The sequence below is a fragment of the Mytilus californianus genome, unplaced genomic scaffold, assembly GCF_021869535.1.
Source record: "Mytilus californianus isolate M0D057914Y unplaced genomic scaffold, xbMytCali1.0.p SCAF_10, whole genome shotgun sequence".
Classification (NCBI taxonomy): Eukaryota; Metazoa; Mollusca; class Bivalvia; order Mytilida; family Mytilidae; genus Mytilus; species Mytilus californianus.
The window spans coordinates 58,129,926-58,148,854 of NW_026262582.1; the positions used below are offsets into that span (position 1 = coordinate 58,129,926).

The following is an 18,929-nucleotide window of genomic DNA, read 5'->3' on the forward strand; positions in this document are numbered from 1 at the left end:
CAGTTTAGTACGGCATCGTTTCAAAAGTTCCTTTTATAAAATACGGTAGTAGAGTCGATCAAATATCACGTGTCTATGCTATGAGCCAGGATTTTGTCAAAGAACGTCTCGTCTTTTTAGCAAAAATTCATCGGAAAGTACTAATAGATAAATATTCGGGCTGATACTAGAGCTGATGTGAAAAATGCCATGTAATAATCTATAATTATAAATTATACAAATTTTTCAAAATAAGCAAATGTATTTACCTTAAACAATTATTTTACGCTTTTCATGGCAAATATCTTCACACTTGTATAATGCATCAAGGTAAAATTTGAAGTTTATTATTATAATATGCATGTTTGTATCGTCATGAATGTATTTTAATATAAAAAAGTATATCCTCACTGAATATAACTTTTAAACTATACTGTTTATACTGATAGATAAATTATTTAAACTACAATACATGTAAATATTTCAATTATATGAACAGCCACAATCATATTTTTGTTAAACAAGAGGCTCTCAAGAGCCTGAGTCGCTCACATGTATTTTTTTGCTTAAATCTTTCATCAATGATTATTTTTGCATTTCAATATATATTAATGAATGGCTTAAAACTGCCATTGAAATGTTTTTATCTGTCATATTTTCTTCAAAATCAAAGAAATACATTTTACCCCTATGTTTCATTTTAGCCATAGTGGCTATGTTTCTTGACGTACAAAAAGATAAAATACAAAATTTATACTAGATACTCTGAAACTCATTCAGCCCAAGTTTGGCTGAAATTGATTCAGCAGTTTCAAAGGAGAAGATTTTTTAAAATAAGCAAACTAAATGAACAAATTGTGAAAAATTTATTTTAAAAGGCAATAACTCCTTAAGGGGACAATTGACAATTTTGGTCATACGAACTTATTTGTAGATCTTATTTTGCTGAACATTTTTGCTGTATACAGTTTATCTTTATCATTAATAATATTCAAGATAATAACCAAAATGTGCAAAATTTCCTTAAAATTACCAATTAAGTGGCAGCAATCCAACAATGGGTTGTTAGATTCATTTGAAAATTTCAGCGCTGACAAAGCTTGGCCTAATAAACATTTTTACCCCTCATCAGATTAGCTCTGAATGCTTTGGTTTTTGAGATATTAGCCAAACATTGCATTTTACCCCTACGTTCTATTTTTAGCCATGGCGGCCATGTTTTTTACGAAACAGAAAATAAAACACAAACTTTATTTTAGATACCCTTAGAATTATTCAGCTTAAGTTTGGTTGGAATTGTTCAGTAGTTTCAGAGAAGAAGATTTTTAAAGTTAGAAAACATGATAAACAAATTGTGTAAAATTGTCCTTAAAGGGCAATAACTCCTTAAGGGGGTCAATTGACAATTTTGATCAGATGAACTTATTTGTAGATCTTACCTTGCTGAACATTTTTGCTGTCACAGTTTATCCTTATCGTTAATAATATTCAAGATAATAACCAAAAACTGCAAAATTTCCTTAAAATTACCAATTTAGTGGCAGCAACCCAACAATGGGTTAACAGATTCAACTGAAAATTTCAGGGCTGATAGAACTTTACCTAATGAACACTTTAATCCCATGTCAGATTTGCTCTTAATGCTTTGGTTTTTGAGATATAAGACAAAAACTGCATTTTACCCCTATGTTCTATTTTTAGCCATGGCGGCCATGTTATTTGACGAAACAGTAAATAAAACACAGACTTTATTCTAGATACCCTAAGCATCATTCAGCTTAAGTTTGGTTGGAATTGGTTTAGTAGTTTCAGAGGAGAAGATGTTTGAAATAGTTTACACCAGACGAACGACGACAGACGACGACGGACGACGACGGACGCCAAGTGATGGCAAAAGCTCAGAGTTCCCTAGGAACGGTGAGCTAAAAACGAGCTGGTTACCTGTCTATATCGTTTTATGTACATTTATGAGAAGTATACGGTTTATTCACTCCAACTTTAGTTTTTTTGGCAACTGTTTTTGGTAACAATTTTGTCATCATTGTCTTTATATCTTTCATATCTGTGCCCATGGTTTCTTGATTTTGTTTTAGTTCGGAGGTTGCCTCGTCCACTTTTGACATCAAATTTGACTGTACGTTTTCCATGCATGTTTGCGTATTCTTTGTTTCCAACTTAAGGTCTTTATACATTGTGTTGACTTTTGAATCTAAGTTAACGATTTTAGTATTTGTTTCCTGCTCTAAGTCATTAATATAACCTGATAAATTCTCATTTTTCTTTTCAGAATCCCGTTTGAAAGTTTCGAACTCACGTTGAAGCTTGTTTTTTTCACCTTCAACCTTGTTTAACTTTTTTTGAGTTTCTGTTAAGTTATCAGAAACTGCTTTTAATTTTTGTTCAAAAATTTTCTCATTCTTTTTTACTTTAGCATTCAGCATTCTATGATTATGGGTAAGTGTGACTAGCTGCTTCCTAGTGTTTGTGTCATCATCTAACCGAGTCTCTGAAGAATAACCAATGCCACTGCCTTGTATCTATTTGAAAAAAAACAAAAAGTTTTAAATAAAATATAGATGCCACCACAATCTTTTATATAAATTTTTGCACCTCATGTTTGCGGTATACCATCTTTTTGCAAGTTTATTGTTTTCTGTTTGGTATTAAATTAATATGTAAGATACATTTTTTACATCTGGTGATCAATTTATTTGGCAATCGCCAATGGCAGTCAGCAGGGTTTAAAAACATCAGTTGTTCGACCTGTTAGTCAAATGCGTTTGTTAAAATATACTTTTTCACTTTTTGGTCTTTTGGAAAATGTTGTTTGTGCTGTATTTAGACCCCTCTACTAAGAAATTTGTTTTACATACACATGTATAAAAATTGCGGTTTTTATCCAACGCAATCATAGGTTTGAACGTTGTTTTTCAATTTAGACTTGTTTATATTTTTTCGTTTGGGCTTGTATTATATTTTCCTACGGATTTATATGATCCGATCATCCTATTTCGACTCTTTAAAATGCAAGAGTCTATCCTTAATTGAGGTAAATGATATGGCCTTCCAAATTACGTTTCGATCCCAAACATCACTAAAGAGACATTAATTGTCGAAATCCGGATATGGTGTACAAATTTTTGCACCTGATGTTTGCGGTATACCATCTTTTCCGCAAGTTTATTGTTTTCTGTTTGGTATTAAATTAATATGTAAGATCCATTTTTTACATCTGGTGATCAATTTTTTTGGCAATCGGCAATGGCAGTCAGCAGGTTTTAAGAACATCAGTTGTTCGACCTGTTAGTCAAATGCGTTTTGTTAAAATATACTTTTTCACTTTTTGGTCTTTTGGAAAATGTTGTTTGTGCTGTATTTAGACCCCTCTACCAAGAAATTTGTTTTACATGCACACGTATAAAGATTGCGGTTTTTATCCAACGCAATCATAGGTTTGAACGTTGTTTTTCAATTTAGACTTGTTTATATTTTTTCGTTTGGGCTTGTATTATATTTTACTACGGTTTTATATGATCCGTTCATCCTATTTCGACTCTTTAAAATCCAAGAGTCTATCCTAAATTGAGGTAAATTATTTGGCCTTCCAAATTACGTTTCGATCCCTAACATCACTGAAGAGACATTAATTGTCGAAATCCGGATATGGTGTACAAATTTTTGCACCTGATGTTTGCGGTATACCATCTTTTCCGCAAGTTTATTGTTTTCTGTTTGGTATTAAATTAATATGTAAGATCCATTTTTTACATCCTGTGATCAATTTATTTTGGCAATCGCCAATGGCAGACAGCAGGGTTTAAGAACATCAGTTGTTCGACCTGTTAGTCAAATGCGTTTTGTTAAAATATACTTTTTCACTTTTTGGTCTTTTGGAAAATGTTGTTTGTACTGTATTTAGACACCTCTACCAAGAAATTTGTTTTGCATGCACACGTATAAAAATTGCGGTTTTTATCCAACGCAATCATAGGTTTGAACGTTGTTTTCAATTTAGACTTGTTTATATTTTTCGTTTGGGCTTGTATTATATTTCCCTACGGTTCTATATGATCCGTTCATCCTATTTCAACTCTTTAAAATGCAAGAGTCTATCCTAAATTGAGGTAAATTATATGGCCTTTCAAATTACGTTTAGATCTTTAACATCACTGAAGAATAAAGGCAACAGTAGTATACCGCTGTTCGAAATTCATAAATCGATTGAGAAAAAAACAAATCCGGTTTACAAACTAAAACTGAGGGAAACACATCAAATATAAGAGGAGAACTACGACACAACAGAAACACAACATTAAAATGTAACACACACAGAAACGAACTATGATATAACAATAGCCATTTTCCTGACTTGGTACAGGACATTTTAAGAAAAAAATGGTGGGTTGAACCTGGTTTTGTGGCTAGCAAAACCTCCCGCTTTTATTGCAATGTTAGATATAACCTTAAAATGACAACATTACATGACAGGACTACAATACAAATAAATGGGAGAACATATAGGACAGAGAAACATACGAATAATAGCTAACAAAACGTACCAGGTTTAAAATTTAATACGCAAAACGCGCGTTTCGTCCACACAAGGCTAACCAGTGAAGAGACATTAATTGTCGAAATCCAGATATGGTGTACAAATGTTTGCACCTCATGTTTGCGGTATACCATCTTTTCCGCAAGTTTATTGTTTTCTGTTTGGTATTAAATTAAGATCCATCTTTTACATCTGGTGATCACTTTATTTTGGCAATTGCCAATGGCAGTCAGCAGGGTTTAAGAACATCAGTTGTTCAACCTGTTAGTCAAATGCGTTTTGTTAAAATATACTTTTTCACTTTTTGGTCTTTTGGAAAATGTTGTTTGTGCTGTATTTAGACCCCTCTACCAAGAAATTTGTTTTACATGCACACGTATAAAAATTGCGGTTTTTATCCAACGCAATCATAGATTTGAACGTTGTTTTTCAATTTAGACTTGTTTATATTTTTTCGTTTGGGCTTGTATTATATTTTCCTGCAGATTTATATGATCCGTTCATCCTATTTCGACTCTTAAAAATGCAAGAGTCTAATATGAATATTATGAAAAATTATTCGATAAGTTGATTTTTACTATTAAGAAAAAAAACCCAAATATTAATGTTTCACGATAATTGTTTTTAAAGAAATATTCTAATTCAAATTTTATATTAAATATATATATATTTTTTTATTTCATAGAAAATTAAACGAGACTTCAATACATATGATTTTTGACATTTACTTTTTAAATACAATGTTTTAAACTAAATTCAGGCATTAAAAACAAAATTGATATTGAAATTTGACTTTTGTACAAAAATATGATATTGCACATTGTATACCCGCCAATATTTATCGACAGAGTTATCGGTCCTGAATAGGATTGATATAGTTGGGTATGATTTAGACCACTCTACCAAGAAATTTGTTTTACATGCACACGTATAAAAATTGCGGTTTTTATCCAACGCAATCATAGGTTTGAACGTTGTTTTCAATTTAGACTTGTTTATATTTTTTCGTTTGGGCTTGTATTATATTTTCCTACGGGTTTATATGATCCGTTCATCCTATTTCGACTCTTTAGAATGCAAGAGTCTATCCTAAATTGAGGTAAATTATATGGTCTTCCAAATTACGTTTGATCCCTAACATCACTGAAGAGACATTAATTGTCGAAATCCGGATATGGTGTACAAATTTTTGCACCTGATATTTGCGGTATACCATCTTTTTGCAAGTTTATTGTTTTCTGTTTGGTATTAAATTAATATGTAAGATCCATTTTTTACATCTGGTGATCAATTTATTTGGCAATCGCCAATGGCAGTCAGGCTGGGTTTAGGAACATCAGTTGTTCGACCTGTTAGTCAAATGCGTTTTGTTAAAATATACATTTTTACTTTTTGGTCTTTTGGAAAATGTTGTTTGTGCTGTCATTTCCAACTAAGTAAGACATCACGTGACTTTAGTGACGTATACGAGCCGCAATTTTGTGTCATTTTGTTTCATATAAAATGCATAGGTGCTTCAATGAAGTTCAATTTTCTCATTAATCTGACCCGTTTTCTAACTTTTGCAACTATATCCTTGGTATTCGAACATAATTCTACCTAAAAAAGTTGGTTCTGACAGTTTAATTTTTGATTAAATTACGTCCCTGGAGATTCGTAAAAATCGTACTTTTCCTCGTGATTTCTCCGTTGACTCAATGGTAAATCTAGCGACCCCATGTCTACTTGTACATTAAATTCACAAATTCCGTAAATAAAAGTAATACTTTGCAACTCGATTGAGAATATTAGAGCATATATCTGGCGAAATATTATACTTAAAACAGTTTAAATCGAGGGCAAATTACGTCCCACATCGATTTAAAAAAGTCATTTTTTCGGGATTTTTCAAAATGGCAGATGTGTTTGGAAGTTTCGCATGTATTTTTCATGATCGTGTTTTTTTCATGCAGAATTTGTGCTGTTTTGTTTATTGATATTTTGGATTGTTTGATTTCAAAATTTCTTGATAAAAATTAAATTATTTCAAGTGTGAAGTGAAAAAAAAATTAACACTGAAATTTATCAGAAAATAATTTTTCACTTTTTTTTTTAGATTTTTCCCCTTTTTCTCTGTATAATTTATCTTTATTTAAGAAAAATTTATATATTCTTTTAAGAAAAAAAATGTTTTCGTCTAAAGTGAAAAAAAATATGCCAAACAATACATAAATGCTCTGTACCTTTTAAAGTTAATGTCCCTTGACCAATATACGAACAAGTGAACTCAGATTTAGGTTATAATGTTACATAATAACTAATCATCAGGTAATGTAAGGGAATCGTGTCAAACCAAAAGCCATCAGGTGACATTAACATCCTGTGTTCACGTGTATTTCAAGAGTTTAGTTTTTAGTGATATACAAAAGTTTTCTGAAATGTACAAATAAATATTTTCCTTTTCCCGTGTACACAACCGAAGAAATGTATATCATAAAGAACTTTAAAAAAAATATGAATATTATGAAAAATTATTCGATAAGTTGATTTTTACTATTAAGAAAAAAAACCCAAATATTAATGTTTCACGATAATTGTTTTTAAAGAAATATTCTAATTCAAATTTTATTTTAAATATATAAATATTTTTTTATTTCATAGAAAATTAAACGAGACTTCAATACATATGATTTTTGACATTTACTTTTTAAATACAATGTTTTAAACTAAATTCAGGCATTAAAAACAAAATTGATATTGAAATTTTGACTTTTGTACAAAAATATGATATTGCACATTGTATACCCGCCAATATTTATCGACAGAGTTATCGGTCCTGAATAGGATTGATATAGTTGGGTATGATTTAGACCACTCTACCAAGAAATTTGTTTTACATGCACACGTATAAAAACGCAATCATAGGTTTGAACGTTGTTTTCAATTTAGACTTGTTTATATTTTTTCGTTTGGGCTTGTATTATATTTTCCTACGGGTTTATATGATCCGTTTATCCTATTTCGACTCTTTAAAATGCAAGAGTCAATCCTAAATTGAGGTAAATTATTTGGCCTTCCAAATTACGTTTCGACCACTAACATCACTGGTCTTGTTTGACTGTAATGCTTTTATAAAGAAAAAAGTTTGTTATATTCGTTTAAACTGTTTATCTTATTTTTCAGTAATTCTGAATAAAAAATGCTTGAAATATTCTTAATTTAATACACACATGAATTTATAAATCAAAAAAAATCTTAATATCCGTACATGCACATTCACTTTACAGAAATACATGTATATGGATGAATAAGGTCAATACGAGATTAGATTAAAGTTCGGCTTTTTAGATAGCTGTCTGTTTTTTAAGTAGGATCTAGGTTTTATCGAGTGAATAAACAATATTGCTATTAACGCATTTGCGTAACAAAAAATGAAAAAAATTAAATAAAGTATTTTTGAAAACAAGAACAAAATGCACATACACAATTATTACTTTAAAGGATTTCGATAATGTTGTATATGGACATTTCCTCTAGAAATTATCGTGCATTGGCGCAAATAAGTTGTGGCGCAAATGAGTTTATTTTTGGCGCAGAAAGATATCGCCCGTTTTTTTTACATTTATATTAAGCGTGTTTTTGTACTTTTCACAGAAATCGTAGACTAATTGTTTTCATTTACAAGTTTTCTAGATATTATTTTTTTTATATCTATCCTGCAATGGAAAAGAAGAACACTATATACAAACGTTATTTTTATGTAGATGAATCTAATCTGGAATATGTAATGCTTTTGTCGCGTAGTAACAACGCACCATGATAGCTTGCGTAAATCATTTATTTATTTACATTACAAAGTCATATATGACAATAGACATCGCATGAGATTCATATTATCCTATACTTCCTATACCAGCTTAGGACACTAGAATAGGCGAAGGCAAAATATAAAAAAACAAGAATGTCTCTATAGTACACAGATGCCCCACTCGCACTATCATTTTCTATTTTCAGTAGACCGTGAATTTGGGTCAAAACTCTAATTTGGCATTGAAACCATAAAGATCATATTATAGGGAACATGTGTACTAGGTCTCAAGTTGATTAGACTTCAACTTCATCAAAAACTACCTTATATAATGGTTTACTTTTATAAATTTTGACTTCAGGGATGGAGAGTTGTCTCATTGGCACTCATACCACATCTTCTTATATCTACTTGACCAAAAACTTTAACCTGAAGCGGGACTTGGTGTCGTCAGTTTTATAGAACTAATGTTTTGTGTTGCCCCATTGGTGTCTTGTGTTCTTTTAAAATTGACAAAGATTTAATTTTCTTACCATTTTGGTGCTATTTTCGTCATTTCTAATGGTTTTCATTACAACTCAAAAGTTATTTCTTGTATTTTTTTATTATCTTTTTTTAAATTTTAATGCAATTTAACTAAGTGTGCAACAAATGATTTATTATCATCATAAATTAATACAAGTTAAATGCAATGCAATCATTAAGAATATGAGTCCCCTATCGTTAGTTGTATCGACAGTAATGGTTCCATAATACTGCGATGTTATGGTAGAATGTACTCACAGAAAGTTGGCATTACATTAAAAAAGGGGCCAGTTGATGAACATTATAGATATAAGTTTTGAACACTTTGCTGACAATACAACTTCTCATAAAAATATGCTATCAATATTTTTGAAATTTTAAAAATAATATGAAATGAAAAACTCAATGGTTAACGAAGCTTAAAAATCATGCTGGGTGAAAACGAGTTTTTATAGTACTCAATTGTCCTCTTTAATTCCCTTAATTTGTAGAACAAAATCCTTACTGAAAAGGCCTTTATAAGATTAAACAGAAAATTGAATTCTGAATTCAATTTAATCTGTTTCACAAAAAATACAAACTCAACAGAATGTAAACAAGACTTTATGATACAATAACAAAGAAATTACTTTCTGTCAGGCAGATGTAAATTATGGCATCATGTACTGCGATACTCTATCTAGTTCTCATATTGTAACGTTATGTAAAGTGTAACAGGAGTACAAAAAGTCATGATTTCCAGTCAATTTTGTTATAAGCGGAATAAAACTTCCATTTCAATTTCCTATTTGTGATGAAAGGTATAATATGTTTGGACCATCATATATTTCCAGTTGCAAGGACATAAAAACATGACAAAACCGTTAATAATGCAAGCACCATTACAGGCATTTAAGCTGTACCAGAGAGTAAAAATAGTTTGTAAATTGAGAATCTGGGCGAATTCAAAGATCAATAACTTTGGAATGGCGAACATTGAACTTATGAAGTGATTATATTATTTCAGTCGTTTTTCTTCATAACCTACCTGTAGGATGTTTTCCAACTACTGTTTAGATACACCTCTTTAATGCTATTTTTTACGATTTATTAGAAAACACTAAGACACATTTAAACGTGTAACATGAGGTCAAATATATAATACAATATATGTAAATAACATGACAGAAGAACAATTAAACATATTAAAGTCAATACACATAGCTCATTAGCATCAAACAGTGTGAATGGTTATGCAAAAAGATATACAACATATATGGATCGAAATGACATAAATCAAAGAAATACATTAACTTTTCTGATGAACGAGGATAGCTTTTTGTATAGTTCAGTATTACAATAAGACAGTAAACCTTTAAACTTGATACTGCTCGGGTAAGCTGTGTAGTACATAGGTATGTATTTGTTTCTTAATGACACAATATTTTCATTTTTACATATAAACGAAATATGGAATTCATCTCCAATACCATTTGTACATAAGTTACATGTTCTTTCCTCCCTTGGTATATTGTACCAACGACCAGTTTCTATAGGTAAATGTAAATTAGATGTACGTAGTTTGGTTAACCACGTTCGATTAAATTCACTAAGTCTCAATAAGTGATTTTCCAAACAATGAGAACATATTCTGGCAAATAAGAGTTAAGTCGGAAAAAGTCTTTTAGGGTAGTCAGTGCAATATATTAAAGAGTAATGTAGCATTGCACTGAAGCTGATAAAAAATGTAATTTACAAGTTTTTTATTCAAGTTAAAAAGTAAAACGGGATAGGAAGGGTGGCAGATTTAAGTCGCGTCATATTTTGAGTCATAATCATATACTTTTTTAGAAATAAGCATGAAGGAAAACACAAGTTCAGTTACCTCATTTTGAGTACCCACTAGTAATACTTTCATATGGTATGAATGAAAGGAGTTGTGGGATATATTTCATTACGACAGCAACCTGTCGCCATAACCAAACAAAAATACATGTTTATTAAGCCGGTCAACATATAGAGTTTTCAATAATGGACATGTTTAAAACAGATCAAAATAAATTAATCAGACAGTTTTATCGATGGTATGCCACCATTTAATGTCAAATTCTTCAAAACACACAAATAACGATCAACTCCGAAATGGGCACTCCATTAGAAGGAGCCAATTGAACATCATCATCAAGGAAATGATATTTGATAATAGGAAAGGAAAAGTCATACCATTTATCATAAATTTTGGTATCATAATTACCAAGTAAAATTTCAATATCACGGTCTAAAAATGACATCGGTAAAATTATCGATTGATTGCTGGACTGGCTTTACCATGGCAGCTGGCTTTTATTGGTGGAGGAAGAAAGAAAACCACCGAGCTTCGACAGGAAAACTGGCAATCATAGTCAATTAAGTTCGGAGTCGAACTCCCAAACTCATTGTTGCCAGGCTACTGTTGACGTCCGGTCTATGTTCTTGCTAGATCCATCTCATTATTTCTAAATGATACTGTATATGAACTACTTAGAACACTCGCCCATCGAGGCTCCTGATTTAGTAAGAGTGAGTTCAACATTGTGTAAATGTTTTTTTTTACTGTTTTGTATAGACCCTTAAAATGTTTATCTTGGTTATATTTCTTTTGATCTATTTACTACTTGTCAAGAGGAAGTCGATATCCATATATCAGTAAGAGTGCATGAGTGTTTGTACTTACACAGAAATGATCAGGACTTTGACTTTGACCTATGGGTGGAAATCTTGTCCTCGATCGTCTGTCGTCTGTATCTATAATATAAAAACATTGTTATCGGTTTTCAAATATTTGGCTTTGAACACCACTGAAGATACATTTAATACCGAAATGCGAATCTGGCTGCCGTTTCATAAAACTATCGCTAATAACGACAAACGTAGATTTTAGCGTGTAACTAACGACTACATAACGATTACGTTTACGTGCGTTTCATAAAGCATACGTAGACTAATCGTTAGAATTTTCGATCGTTAGACAATCGCTATTTATTTTTAGAACGGGAATCCCCGGATATCGCACTCTTTGTCGTTGGAGAAAAATATGCCAGTAAACGACTGAGAGTAAAAAAAGACTCCAAGTACAAGAAATCCCAATTTTAAATGTTTCTTCCAACGAGGTAGACTTAATAAAATTGTTTCCTATTTATCAAAGAATAATTCATGCAAGTCCTAGATTAGTTGAAATTTTCACCTGACACACGATTTATTTTTGCGTAGCCAAATTGGCCTTTGTAGGCTACGCGTACCCGCAACCGATTTTATAATAAACTGTCATATGATCGGGAATGAAACGTGAAAGATACACGAAAAATATCGGATATTTCCTGACTTTGTGAATTCAGTGAAGATAATGGCAAATAATATTTTTTTAATTTGTATTATTAGTTATAAAAACCGAAATTAAATGTAAATGCACATTAAAAGAATAAAATTATACAGAATATGAATAAATATATGTAAAAAAAACTCGAGTGAAATTTTATTTGTTATATTTGTTTCGCGATCATTACAAGTAATATCTAAAAAAGTCACATGGTGTTCCTGTAATATAAATCTATACTACTCAAGGAAGAGACTGATTTCATTGAGCAGCAACTCCTCTGAAACTATACAAAGTCGGAAATATTTGTGATATGACGTATACATGTAGTGTTTTGTAGTACTTATTTTTCTTTGAAACAATCTTTTTTTCTACAGAAAACGACAATTTTATTTAGTAAATATCAAAATTCGAAGACCTTTATCAATTCGTGTCTTATACGCTTTCGTGTACATGCTCAGTCGGCGTACTACCCGCGAAAATCGATTTTTGTTTTGTTTCAACTCTTGCCTAATTGTACTGCGATTTCGCGGGCATCTTCTAGTAATATAGAATGCTGTCAGGATCAGTAAACTATGTTTTTATAAAAATTTAATACTTAACTGAACAGTACGTCAATTAGTCTTGGTGAAAATTTTAGGATGGTCTATCTGCCAACCTCGCGATGCAGCGATTAACTTCCGGAATCAATCGTACGGCGGTTATACCCCGTGGGCATGATAGAACTATTTACATATGTAACAATAAAATGTATTTAATATGGCCATATATTCTTGCAATCACGTATTTGCTAATTTGTAACAACAATTTGTAAAGAATTCAAACATAATTTAAGGTGACTCGAATGTTGCTGATACTGGAATTTTGACTCGAACTCGAAGTTTAACTTGGAAAGTAACTCGAAATATAACTTGAAGATCATCTCGAACTTGAACTCGAACTATAATTGATTGTAATTAAGCCACATGCAATTTACCACCTCGCAACTCCTAGAATGTGTGTTCCAGATATAATACACACAAAGAATTTTAAATACCACAAAAGGAACTGATAGGATTCAGTTTTATTCATGTTTGATAAAACATGAGGTGTGTATGTACGCCCAGTAGCAAGTTAAATGCATGTTCAGGTTAGAACCTATAATTATGAGATATCAATCTTGACCCCGAAATTTACTAGGCCGACATATATGGACCTACCAATCTTTACTAATACCCCCACATGCTGCATACTAATAGGAGAAACAGCAAATATCAACTTTTTTCTTTGGTTTCAACTTGCTGAGAATCGAATCCACGGCGATTCAAATATGAGTAAATATTTTATTTATTTCATGGCAGTGCTTAGGTTTCGAGATATAAGCAAAAAACCGCCCCCCCCCCCCCCCCCCCCCCATTTTATGTTTAATTTTAGGCAATGGTGGCAATTTTTTTATTTATGAAATCCCCGGATAGAATTTATAAACTAGACACAACTATAAAGAACATCCAGTTAAAGTTGGGTGTATTTGGAACAGTAATTTCAGAGGAGAAGAATTTTAGAATAATTTACGACGACGGACGTCAAGTGATGACATAGGCTAACATGGCCCTATTTTAGACTGTATGTGAAATGTTAAAGCTGCAAAAAAACAAATACTAAATATCTTTTCGATCTAGACTATTTTTGACATATCAATTTTCAGAATAATTTGATGATTACTGAGCGATATTAAAGTCTGGGGACACGTGAGTTTTATAAGTTATAATTGGTGTAAGACTAGTTTCAGTAACTGTCAATCGGTACTTTATCTTTTTGATCGTTGGTTTTTTATGCCTTGTTGAGTTGAACCATTTTCAATATATCTTTATAATTCATTCTTATGTTGTACTGTTTTGTAACTTTTTTTTCATGCATACTCTAGCCAAAATCATGACTCTGCACCCAAGCGACATTACATATCCAAGTGATAATACAGTCGAAAGTTGTTTACCGACAAGTGACCGTACAGTGAAAAATATTTAGTGACATGTGTTTTTAAAGATTTAGAACTATTTGTGAGTGTAAACATATTGAAGATAAATTTGAGGAAAAACTATATATTAATTCTTTTTAAACACCTTACAAATTTTGAAAACAATTCTTTTATTAAAAGTCAAAACTTCAGCTGAACGAACACAACTATTTCCATAATTTGGGTCGGAGCTCTTAGTTTTATTTCAATTTCCCCCCTGTTTTCTTGCCTTAAGAATGGGTTCGGCACCCCTCAATGTTTGAATAGTAATGACAGATACAAACGTTTTCTCATATACATTACAAGTAAGCCCCAGAGATAATAATGAAAAAAAAAAACACGTATCCGAAAATTATTTCGAATGTCGGAGCCCCGCTTGACAGTCTCCCGAATGACCACAATATAAAAAAAAACAACATACAGTTGCGTTCCCACATTGTGTTTATTAAATAGAGAACATAAACATTTATAGCTTTTTTTTAAAATTTTTAATACCTTTTTAATGACATCGATGGCTTTAATGAGGGTAGCGATGCACTTTACCGTCAGGCGCCAAACGGTCATTTCCGGCCTACGTCGCTTTAGCGACAAAATGGTTAAAGTTTTATCGTGATTCTTCAAAATATCTTTATCGTACGGTAGCGGAATGCTGCCATGTAAGAAAAAAATACTGTTCCCTAAAGATACTTTGTCGTTCCCTCAAGATGCTATGCCGTTCCCACAAGAAAGTGTTATCGTTCTCTCAAGATATTATGTCGTTACCACAAGATAGTTATCTCGTTCCCTTAAGATGCTATATGTCGTTCCCTCAAGATGCTATGCCGTTCCCACAAGAAAGTTGTATCGTTCTCTCAAGATATTATGTCGTTCTCACAAGATAGTTATCTCGTTCCCTCAAGATGATATATGCCGTGTCCACAAGATAGTTATCTCGTTCTCTCAAGATAATACGTCGTTCCCACAAGATAGTTATCTCGTTCTTTCATAGCCGCATATTGCCACCGTATTCTCGAGATTCAGAGATCTCAAATAATTATTTGTTACCGTTATTTTTGGAAAAAAAAAAATTGTCAAAAGCAGTCGATTTTTTTTATCTTCATTAAGAAAATGGTCATGCACCGAAAATTACAGTTAATGTCATTTGACAACAATTTTTTTACCGTTATTCGTAATGAAGGTATCCCCATTACGACCCTCTTTTACATGGCTTTCGCCGGCTGAATAATGTTTTCACAATTTTTTAGTTCCATTTTCACAATGAAGCGAGAGAAATTTTATTAATTAGAAAGATGTACAAATGTATACTATATCATTTGAGCTTTACTTGGCTGTTGATGGAGACCTTACATTTCAGCAAAATAGATATAAGAAGATGTGGTATGAGTGCCAATGAGACAACTCTCTTGTAAATAGGTATACATTTTGGAGTCTCTACAATCTGATGTCAGAATTACACAACGATTCAAAACATGCAGTTAAAATGATCAATTCTTAATTTCTCTCATTCCAATCCATACCAGTCTTATCATTTTACATGTACATATTTCCACCCTTTTTGTCAAGCCTGCGAAATTTATTTATAAAGCGGGACATACCGATAATTGATTACGTCGTCGGCGTCGGGGTCAACATTTCGGTACAGTCTGTGGACCCTCTGTGATTAAAGTTTGTTTGAGACATCAATAACTTTGTCAACCCTTCGTATAATTTCATGAAATTGGACAGAAGGTTGTTTATGAACAAAAGACAGTATCCATCTAAGATTTTTTTTTTTAATTCTGTAGTTTACTGATAAATGGACTATTTTTTTAGTTAACATTACACTTTTACGCTGACAGCAGCATAAAACCGCGAGACAAAGGGTTCCGAATTTTTTGATAACATGTATTCCTTTTCGGTTATCGTCATTATAAAATATTTTTTCTTTGTTCATATTTATAACAATTTTGCTACTTTTGCAGATAAGATATAACTAAATGGCTTTCTTTAAATTATTTATATCGTTCCTTTCTCATTGTTTTAAAACTTTAAGGCACTAGTATCGAGGTTCTTTGGCTATCGTAGTACTACCATTTCATTTTCATAGTAATAATAACATTTGCAAAAGCTATTTTCTATTATATATAACTATTGAAACCATTTTATATATATAACTATTGAAACCATTTTAAGGGGAGTTAGTACCGTTCTGTATTGTTGCACACCCGAAATTTGATTGTTCAAGTTCCAATTTTATGTATATTTTTCGTCTGTTGTGTAGGTAAGGAACAAATATATCCGTGTACATCACAGGCACTTGTTTCTGTCATTTGGAAGGTCAACTACTGTGGATTAATTCATTTTCGTGGCTATCAATGTTCGTGGATTCAGGAAAAAATGCATTTTATTGATATTTATTTCGTGGTTTTGCCAATTTATGCATACAAAGCCTATAGAAAAAAAATAATTCGTTGACTTATATTATTGGTCCACCTGTACCCACAAAAGCCATGAAAATTGGTATCCAACGAATAATGTTGAATCCCGCACAGTATCAAAATATCTGACAAGTTTGTTTTTTTTATAAATATACCCTCATACCCTTCCCATATCTTTTTGAAAGAGTGCTGCTTTTTTTTGCTAACAGCTACAGATTTAGATAGTTTCAAATGCCCTCGTGGAATAAAAATTAAAAACAAAATATTATTAATATTTCAACCGGAGTTATTATAATTGGACAAACAAGCACTCCCTGCCAAAACGCGGACGTGACAGAAGACACCTTTTAGTAGCGTCAACAGTAAACATTTGGTATAATAATTTATTTGTCCATGTTTTTGTTCATATATATCACCAACAAATGGTTTGGTCCAGATATTTCTGATTGTTTTGTTGAAATAACTTGTTATACATATAAATTGTAAGTACATAGCACGCAAATTCTCTTTTACTTTACCCGAAAGTCTGTGTGAAAGGAGGTTTTGATAAATTTATCAAAGTCGTCCTTTCAAGGCGTGGTAAAAGTGTATCTGAAAACTCAAATATGCCCTATCTACCAAGACGGTAGCGAGATATGATATATGTGTCATTTAAATTGTCCATGATTTCAATCCTTCCCTGAAAACCCTGTGTCGTCTAAAGATTCGGCGTCGGTTGTGCCTCAAAGTATGCAAGGCGACGGCCATCTTTTATGTAACGATCGCTTTGTGGCAGGTTTAACCACACGTAAATAGCGTTCGTGATTCACACGCAATGTACGACCATCGCAAAGTACGATTGTTTTATGAAACGGAATTTTAGCGTTACGTTTGGTTAACGTTTAATTTTTAAACGTACGATAACGATTGTTTTATGAAACGGCAGCCTGGTGCAGTGAAATTGTTACCGTTATAAGTCATTGCATTGGTTATCATCACGCTTGCAAAAAAATACATTACTAATTTCTAGAAGTTTGAATAGACGAAGAAATATGGAATAACAGTGGTAACAAGAAGGTTAACAGTCTCTTAAAAAACTTTTATCGCTTATCTATACATTTGAAACTGATAGTCTTTAAAGATTTAGTTCTTCAGGTTTTCCAGTTCGAATACAGAAGGACTGTAAACATTCCTATTGCCAATCATACCACATCTTATTATTTTTAACTTTGATAAAAAATATTGGATTATTGTCTGTCTATTGTCTTCCAATATCTATTTATTTTTGCTGTGGTTGTTTGAACTTTTTACATGTGGTGTGAACATCTATTGTCTCCGTCCGCCATAACTTCAGATTGATTTTTTTATAAATGATAATCGTCTAGCTGCATTATATAAAATGCATTATTTCTATCCATGGATTTTTTGAATTGGAAAATATGTTGGTTTTTTTTTTATTTTTTGTTAAAAGGATTGGAAAATGCTCACATGTGCTTTAACGTACTATATTTACAGTCATAAACTACCGCTAGGGGTATTAAACAGAAGATAATGATAGTTTGCCAACAATGTTTAGGGCATAGATGGCCTTAACTGTATTTGGCAAAACTTTTCGGAAATTTTGGATTGCAATGCTCTTCAACTTCTTGCTAGAATTGGCCTTCCAAATTGTTTTATTCGAACCTAATGAAGGCGAAACGGGCGTCTTGCGTAACAGATTATAAGCCTGGTATTCTTGATGAGTATTTTTATCACAGCCTAAACCATTATGAACCATTCAACTGAATATTAAAACATGCATATCCCACGTTAGAGGAGGGCTGGCGCCTTCAAACATGTTTAACCATACCACATGTTTTATGTGCCTGTCCCAAGTTAGGAGCCTTTAGTTCAATTATTGTCGTTGGTTCATGTCGGTCATATTTGTTTTTCAAAAATTGTTTTGCTATAAATCAGGCTATTAGTTTTCTCAATTTAACTGTATCCTATTTTTCATGTCAGGACCTTTTATAGCCGACTATACGGTATGGGGTTTTCTCATTGCTGAAGGCCGTTCGGTTGCCTATAATTGCTTATATCATCTGCATTTGAACTTTGGTGGATAGTTGTCGCATTGGCAATCATACCACATCTGCTTATTTTTATATACTTTATTAACTTTATTGAAAAAGCACTTAAATCCCATATGGGCCAATAACCTACAAATATACATATATAGCAAAACATTGAAAATAAACAGTACATATACATCTTACAATTATGATATTTTTTTTTTCATCTCTATCGATTCATAATAACACGGATTGAAATATTTTCAGGGACTCCCTGCCTTCACTCTTAGGGACTTTATTTTTGCGTGAACCCCC

General features: G+C 32.0%; 1 long non-coding RNA gene across 1 annotated transcript in view; it reads right to left on the bottom strand.

Annotated features, from left to right (window-relative positions):
* Positions 1–258: 258 nt before the first annotated feature.
* LOC127718957 (uncharacterized) overlaps positions 259–18,929 on the bottom strand; it is a 35,366-nt gene continuing 16,695 nt past the window's right edge. The window contains exons 3-4 of the long non-coding RNA XR_007990063.1: positions 11,536–11,606; positions 259–2,516 (exon numbers count right to left, since the gene is read on the bottom strand). This is a non-coding gene — a long non-coding RNA (uncharacterized LOC127718957). The remainder of the gene's footprint in view (positions 2,517–11,535; positions 11,607–18,929) is intronic.